Below are 8,174 nucleotides of genomic sequence, written 5' to 3' on the forward strand. Positions count from 1 at the left end.
AAGGTGGAAGGAGAAGGGGATGACAGAGGATGAGATGGTTGGATGTCATCACCAACTAGATGGACATGAGTTAAGTAAACTCCGGGAGTTGGTGATGGACAGGGAAGCATGGCATCTTGTAGTCCATGGGGTCACAAAGAGTCAGACACAACTGAGTGACTGAACTGAACTGAAACTTTACATTCAAGAGGAAAGAGACCATTTTCAATGATTATCCTCTGTCTGTATGCAAAGAGGAAGAAAGAATGTCAGAATTTCAATGTAATTTGTTTCATTTGTAGGAGTTTAGTACAGCAGAAGGAAAAAAACATAATAAATTCATGTATAACAAGAGTACAGCTTTTTAAAAAGTAGCATTCATATTCATAAATTTAATGTAAATAAAGTCAGTGTTTCCTATGACTTAAAATAATTACTGTCTTTGTGGAATTGAGGAATTTTATAGTTTCTAAGTTCACTCTCATAAACTACATAGCCATTCACTAATTATAACTTATCACTCAAAATAATCTTATAATGCAAAAAAATCTTAAGAAGCACCTTAAAGAATCTTTGGACCTGGGTGGAACTTTAGAGAGAATCTCCCAGGTTTTTCAGTTAAAGAATTTGAGGCTCTTAGAGATTAATGGTTTGCCAAAGTCATGAGCTACTTTATGGCTATCTAGAAACTTCCTTAAAGATATGTGTCTTAGTCAGCTGTGCTACACTTATCATCTGAAAGTGATCACTCCCCTCTAAACTACAGAATTTAATTAACTTTTCAGTTTGATTTTCACACACCTCAGTTTGACTGACCTGTTTGTCTTTCATGGGTTAGTCCATGTCTCACATCATGTATTACGATCTCCCCAATGTTGTCACCATTCATTTATCCCTACCTTGCCTGAATTGTTATAACAGTCAGACTAAAAAGTTTGTTTTAGTGCTTAACTATACAAGGTAGTGGGCTTCCCAGGTGGCTCAGGGGTAAAGAATCTGCCTGCCGATACAGGAGAAGTAGGTTAGATCCCTGGGTCAGGAAGATCCTTTGGATGAGGAAATGGCAGCCCCATTCCAGTATTCTTGCCTTGAAAATCCCATGGACAGAGGACCTTGGCAGGCTACAGACCACAGATCACAAAGAGTCAGACACGACTGAGTAACTGAGCACACACACACACAGTAGTATGCACGCATGCACACAGGGTGGTGCAATGAAGAAAGCATAGACTTCGGTGACTGGCAAGAGATTTCTGCGGTTTGCTTGGGATAAATTGGCCAGCTGAAGAAATCAGACCTGTAAGTATTGACAGTTGGGAATCTCCACTGAAATGACCCAACCACATCATTCTACCATGAAAAACAAAAATCAACAGGCCCCACCTTTATACCTAAAACTTCCAATCAGCTTTTGGTTCCAGTCTCTTAAATATGAACAGGTAACTATGGATCACTCCACATTTGAAGATCTTTAAGCAGAAAGGCAGAGACCAAAATGAACAAACCAACAAACAAGCAATTCAAGACAAATAGGCAATGCTCAGAAGAAAATGTTTTTATTCTAATAAATTCCTTTAAGAGATGAGAGAAGACTTTGTATCCATGAAACAAGAATAAAAAGCCATGTAAAGGAATATTTAAGGAACCAAAATAAGATTTTAGAAATTAAAAATATGCTAACATAAATTCAAAAGCCCATAAATGGATTGAAAGATAGTCTGAAGAAATGTCCCAGAAAAATAGAACAAAAAGAGAAAGCTATGAAGAGGAAAAAGTTAAGAAAATTAGTGGAGTAGACAGGATATCTTAAATACAAATAAATGACAGCAAGCAGAAAATATGGAGGAAAGGAAATTACTTAACAAAATAATTCAAAAAATTTCTCAGAAATGTCAGATGTATATTTTCAAACTGAATCAGCACACTAAGCACCCAGCATAGTGTAACAGAAAGACTAACAGCAAGGGACATAATTGTAACATTTCAGGACAATGAGAATCAAAAGAAGATTGTAAAAACTTGCACAGTTAGGGAAAAATATCATGTTGCATGAAAAGGACAAGAATAAATATATATTAGAACTTGCTAGTAAAAGCATGGGAAGATGTAGGACAACAGAGTAAATTATTTTGTCTTATTCATGTTTCCACCCGAAAGGTTCTCCAGGTAAGGACTCATGAGACTAGACTAAGTCCACCTAGATAATTCCTGCCACTCTCCCCATCTCAAAGTCCCTACCTTTAATCACATCAGCAAAGGAACTTTGCTATGCAACATTTTCTTAAGGTTCTGGAGATAGTGGCATAGTATGTTTGGGAGGAAATGGTTCTTCCTATCACACACATCAACACACATTTCACTGAAGACATAAAGATGGCAAAATGAGCACCTAAAAGATGTTCAACTTCATTAGTCATTCGGGAAACGCAAAATAAAGCCCTGATGAAGTATCACTACCTACTTATTAGAATGGCTAAAATAAAAAATATGGGTAACACCAAACCTGTTAAGGATATGGAGAAACTGGATCACTAATACATTGCTTGTGAGAATATAAAGTGAGACAATCACTCTGGAAAATACTTGTCAATTTCTTATAAAATGCACTTACCATATGATCCAGCAATTGTTCTCTTGGTCATTTATCCCAGGGAAATGAAAACTATGCACAAGTCCCTATAGACTATGGACTATGGACTCCAAGGTGAGCAAACCAGTCAACCCCAAAAGAAATCTACCCTGAACATTTGTTGGGAAAACTGATGCTGAAGCTGCAATACTTTGACCACCTGATAAGAAGAGCTGACCCACTGGAAAAGACCCTGATGCTGGCAAAGACTGAAGGCAAAAGGATAAGGGGCCAGCAGAGGCTGAGATGGTGAGATAGCATCACCAACTCAATGAACAAGAATTTGAGCGAACTCTCTCTGGGAGACAGTGAAGGACAAGAGAGCCTGGCATGCTGCTGTCTATGGCATTGCAAAGAGTTGGACAGGACTCAGTTGCTGAAGAGCAACAAAACTGATACATGCAACAACTTGAATGGATGAAGAGAATTATGCTGAATGAAAAAAAAAATCAGTTCCACAATGGTTAATGCTACATGACTCCATTTATATAATGTTCTTGAGATAGCAAAATTATGGATATTAAAAAACAGATTATTATTTCCAGGGGTTAGGGATTAGGGAGGAAGGGGGAAAGGATGGGAGTAGCTATAAAGGGAAGGAAGCTTTGTGGTGATGGAACAGATCTATATCTTGATCAGAGTGATAGTTACATGAAACGACATGATAAAATTGCATACTATACTTAGTGTTCACATACATAGACAAATAGGTGCATGTAAAACTGGTGAAATCTGAGCAAATTCTGTGGATTGTATCAAAGTCAATTGCCTGGTTTTGGTATTGTACTAAGTTATACAAAATATTATCCTTGGGAAAAAGTGGGTGAAAAGTATATGGAAATTGCCCATACCTTTTTTTTTTTTTGGCAAATTTCCAAAGTTTTTATGTATATTAGATATTTGAAATCCAGTTATATATTTTTAAATGTGTATTAGGATAACCAAGTTTGGCCGCAAGTAGCAAACAACCCAAATATATATAAAAAAGGCGGGGGGAAGGTAGATCAGGATGGGTCAGACAGAAAGTACCTGGTGAGTAGTTGGAGACACCAAGGGCAGACAAAGGTCATGAGAGGGTGTGTGGAGAAGGAACTCTGAGAAGGGGCTGGAAGGTCAGAGGCCCATGGAGCCAGGATGGGAGACTCCTGAGCAGGCCTGTCTGCCGAAAAGAAGGACCACTGCCTGGGAGAACCTTATGCTGGGAGCAGACAGGGTAACTGCAGAGGCAGAGTACTTTGGGAGGAGAGGTGATGGGCCCAGAGGTGGAAGGGGTGACGCTGCACAAGGGCAGGTGCCCTACCGCCTATGCCAGCAGGAAGCTGGGTGCAGAGGCTGCAGCTCCAGAGGCACGTGGGGTGTAGGACTGGTGAAGCTGAGAGGTAGGTGAGGGCAAAAGTGAAAGATTCCAGACCGAAATGTTTGAAAGTCACGCTGAAAAATTATGCTGTATCATATTACTTTATGCTACCTTGTGTCAAAATTGTGACAATTCCTGTGCTACACAGTCAGGGCCTTGTTAGTTGTGCACTGTGCTAAGTCACTCAGTCGTGTCCGGCTCTGCGACCCTATGGACTGTAGCCGTCACGCTCCTCTGGCCATGAGGATCCTGCAGGCAAGAATACTGCAGTGGGTTGCCATTTGCTCCTCCAGGGGGTCTTCCTGACCCAGGGACTGAACCCTGCCTCTTACATCTCCTGCATTGGCAGGCGGGTTTTTTACCACTAGAGCGACCTGGGAAGCCTCTATTTTACATATAGTGGTGTGTGTCTATTCAATACTCTGTAATGGCCTATACAGGAAAAGCAGCTAAAAATGAGTAGATATATCCATGGTATACCTGAAACTAACACAACATTGTAAATCAACTATATTCCAATAAATTTTTTTTAAATTCTCATAAAAATGTATTATAAGTGGATTTTGTTTTGTCTCACAAAGCAAAAATTCAAAAGATAGTCAGGGTTGATTAATTCATCACTTCAACTAGGTCATCAAAGACCCAGCCTCGTGCTGTATTTCTCCCTCTTCATTTCCAGAATGTTGGTACTTGGTCCTAAAACTGTCCACTGAATCTCAAAATGACTACAGCAGCCCCATTAATCACATCCTTCTATAAAAACATGCAAAGACCAGGAGAACGTTTCTTTCCTGGGTTCCTTTTTTAAGGCTAATGAAAAGACCTCAGGAGGTTTTCTGTAAAATCATAGGCCAGAATTGCATCTTATTTCTAAATTAGTATGGCTCTGGAAATGTAGTATGGTCCTGAGCATACGGTTCTCAATACTAGAAAGCAGCAAAGAAAAAGGGAAAACCAGTTATTGGGTAGACAGCCTGTATGTCTGTCACACCATATGTACAGTTGGGATTTAAAATTTTGTTTAACCCTTGACACAATTGAAAAGTAATAGCTCTATCATTACCTGAGGACACTGTCTTCACCCCCATGAATAAGTGCAGCAACTACTCCCTGCCTAAAATATTTTCCCTTCTAATCCTTTTCCTACAATGAGGCTCAGTAATCTTAATCTTTCCTTCCCCCCATCTTAAGTCACAATGTCATTAATCTCATAAATCATCCACCAATTTTCCATCAACATTGATGGAATGAAATTCAGGACCCCTCCTTGACCCTTCAGCCTATTTTCCATCATCCCCTGCAGAACTTGATACTCTAATGACCCCAACTACTTAGGTTCTCTGAACACTATGCTATTTCTTCCTTTGCCGATGTGCCCTCTTCAGCCTGGCAGCCCTTGCTTTCCATTCCCAAACCTATACATTTCCAATAGGAAATGGCTCCTTATTCTTTAAGAATCAACCAAGGTTTCAATCTTTCTCCTGGAAGGCTTCTCCACAATTCTTCATCAGAGTGGTAATAGACAAAAGAACCTCTACTAATAGAATTGTAAAAGTAAGCTAGAAAAGCAATAAAGAACAACTGAAAAACTAATAAACAAAAACTTCAAACCTGAGGCATGGTTATATATAAGGAGTTTTTGAGTGTCAATTTTTTCTCAGTGGCAGCCTGTACATACAATATTTTTTTCTGATGTTATGATGCTTAGAAATGAAAGACCCCTGTTAGGCAAATATTAAAAAAATAGCATCCCAAATTGCTGATTATTCATAAAATGTTTCCATTTATTTCAGAAGAATAACATTGCTAACTACTGAGAAATGGAATTATTGTTGAAGCCTGAGGAAGTATTCTTGTTTTCTCCTATCAGGGCCCGTATTTCCCAATATTAAATGTTTCCTTCTCAGCTTCATTGCTTACCCACTTACATTTTTCTCTCCTTTAATGTGCCATGGAGATTTGTGTTTTTAAATGTTTTGTTTTTTTAAAAAAAAAACTATAATTGGAGGAGGAAAACAGAAAATTTATAAGCTATTTGGAGAGAAAAAGGAATATCAATGTAATAATCATTTAAACTATATTGGTATGAATCTACAGCATTTATCTTTTGTACTCTGATGAAGCTAATGGAAAACAAAACTAGCACATTCAGATATTTGCATAAATTGAACTCTTGAAAATAACAGTTGCTACAGTCTACTACTCCATCCACAGTTTGGGGGATGTATTTCTCTACAAAAGCTGGAAAGGCATTATTGCAAACATTCCCTACAAACAGCATGTGCATGCATAATTGAGTCCATATTAACATGAAGAAAAGACATACAGTATACACGGCACATGATTTCATTAGCTGATAGACTCAGGAGTCCTGTCCGCTAATCCTGTTACTGGAATTTAAGAATGCTTCAGAGCCCACTACTTAAGTGAACTATTTGGTTTCCTTACCTGTTCAGGCATGAACGAGAACAGACAAAAAGCCCTAAGTGTCTGCTGTGCAGATTCTAAACCAAACACCAAACTCCTGAGAGCATCAGAGGAATATCACTTTCTACTTTGAGCAATTTGTATTGTCTACAATTTTAAAAACCAGTTTATTTTTTTCCCCTCATTGTTAGAAAGTTCTTGTTCTGTATTGAAACTGGATTCCTTGCTGTCAGTTCAGTTCAGTCACTCAGTCGTGTCCAACTCTTTGTGACCCCACGGACTGCAGCACGCCAGGCTTCCCTGTCCATCGCCAACTCCCGGAGTTTACTCAAACTCATGTCCATTGAGTCGGTGATGTCATTCAACCATCTCATCCTCTGTCATCCGCTTCTCCTCCCACCTTCAATCTTTCCTAGCATCAGGATCTTTTCAAATGAATCAGCCCTTCCCCCAGGTGGCCAAAGTATTGCAGCTTCAGCTTCAGAATCAGTCCTTCCAATGAATATTCAAGACTGATTTCCTTTAGGATGCACTGGTTGGATCCAAGGGACTCTCAAGAGTCTTCTCCAACACCACAGTTCAAAAGCATCAATTCTTCGGTGCTCAGCTTTCTTCACTGAAAGTTGTGTCCAACTCTCACACCCAAACATGACTACCGGAAAAACAATAGCTTTGACTAGACAACCTTTGTTGGCAAAGTAATGTCTTTGCTTTTTAATATGCTGTCTAGGTTGGTCATAACTTTCCTTCCAAGGAGTGAGCGTCTTTTAATTTCACGGCTGCAATCACCATCTGCAGTGATTTTGGAGCCCCAAAAAATAAAGTTTGACACTGTTTCCACTGTTTCCCCATCTATTTGCCATGAAGTGATGGGACCAGATGCCATGATCTTCGTTTTCTGAATGTTGAGCTTTAAGCCAACTTTTTCACTCTCCTCTTTCACTTTCATCAAGAGGCTCTTTAGTTCCTCTTCACTTTCTGCCATAAGGGGGGTGTCATCTGCATATCTGAGGTTATTGATATTTCTCCTGGCAATCTTGATTCCAGCTTGTGCTTCTTCCAGCCCAGCATTTCTCATGATGGTCTCTGCATATAAGTTAAATAAGCAGGGTCACAATATACAGCCTTGACATAGTCCTTTTCCTGTTTGGAACCAGTCTGTTGTTCCATGTCTAGTTCTAACTGTTGCCTCCTGACCTGCATACAGGTTTCTCAAGAGGCAGGTCAGGTGGTCTGGTGTTCCCATCTCTTGAAGAATTTTCCACAGTTTATTGTGATCCACAGTCAAAGGCTTTGGCATAGTCAATAAAGCAGAAATAGATGTTTTTCTGGAACTCTCTTGCTTTTTCCATGATTCAGCGGATGCTGGCAATTTAATCTTTGGTTCCTCTGCCTTTTCTAAAACCAGCCTGAACATCTGGAAATTCACGGTTCATGTATTGCTATATTGGGTATTCAGTTCAGATCAGTCGCATCCGACTCTTTGCAACCCCATGAATCGCAGCACCCGAGGCCTCCCTGTCCATCACCAACTCTCAGAGTTCACTCAGACTCACGTCCATCGAGTCCGTGATGCCATCCAGCCATCTTATCCTCTGTCATCCTCTTCTCCTCCTGCCCCCAATCCCTCCCAGCATCAGAGTCTTTTCCAATGAGTCAACTCTTTGCATGAGGTGGCCAAAGTACTGGAGTTTCAGGTATTACCTTCTATGAAATAAATAACTTACAAATATTGTATCCTATGCCATAGGTTGGGAATTGTGTTCATTGTTTCCTTTGCTA

The sequence above is a fragment of the Oryx dammah genome, unplaced genomic scaffold (genome assembly GCF_014754425.2).
Source record: "Oryx dammah isolate SB20612 unplaced genomic scaffold, SCBI_Odam_1.1 HiC_scaffold_29, whole genome shotgun sequence".
In the NCBI taxonomy this organism is placed as follows: Eukaryota; Metazoa; Chordata; class Mammalia; order Artiodactyla; family Bovidae; genus Oryx; species Oryx dammah.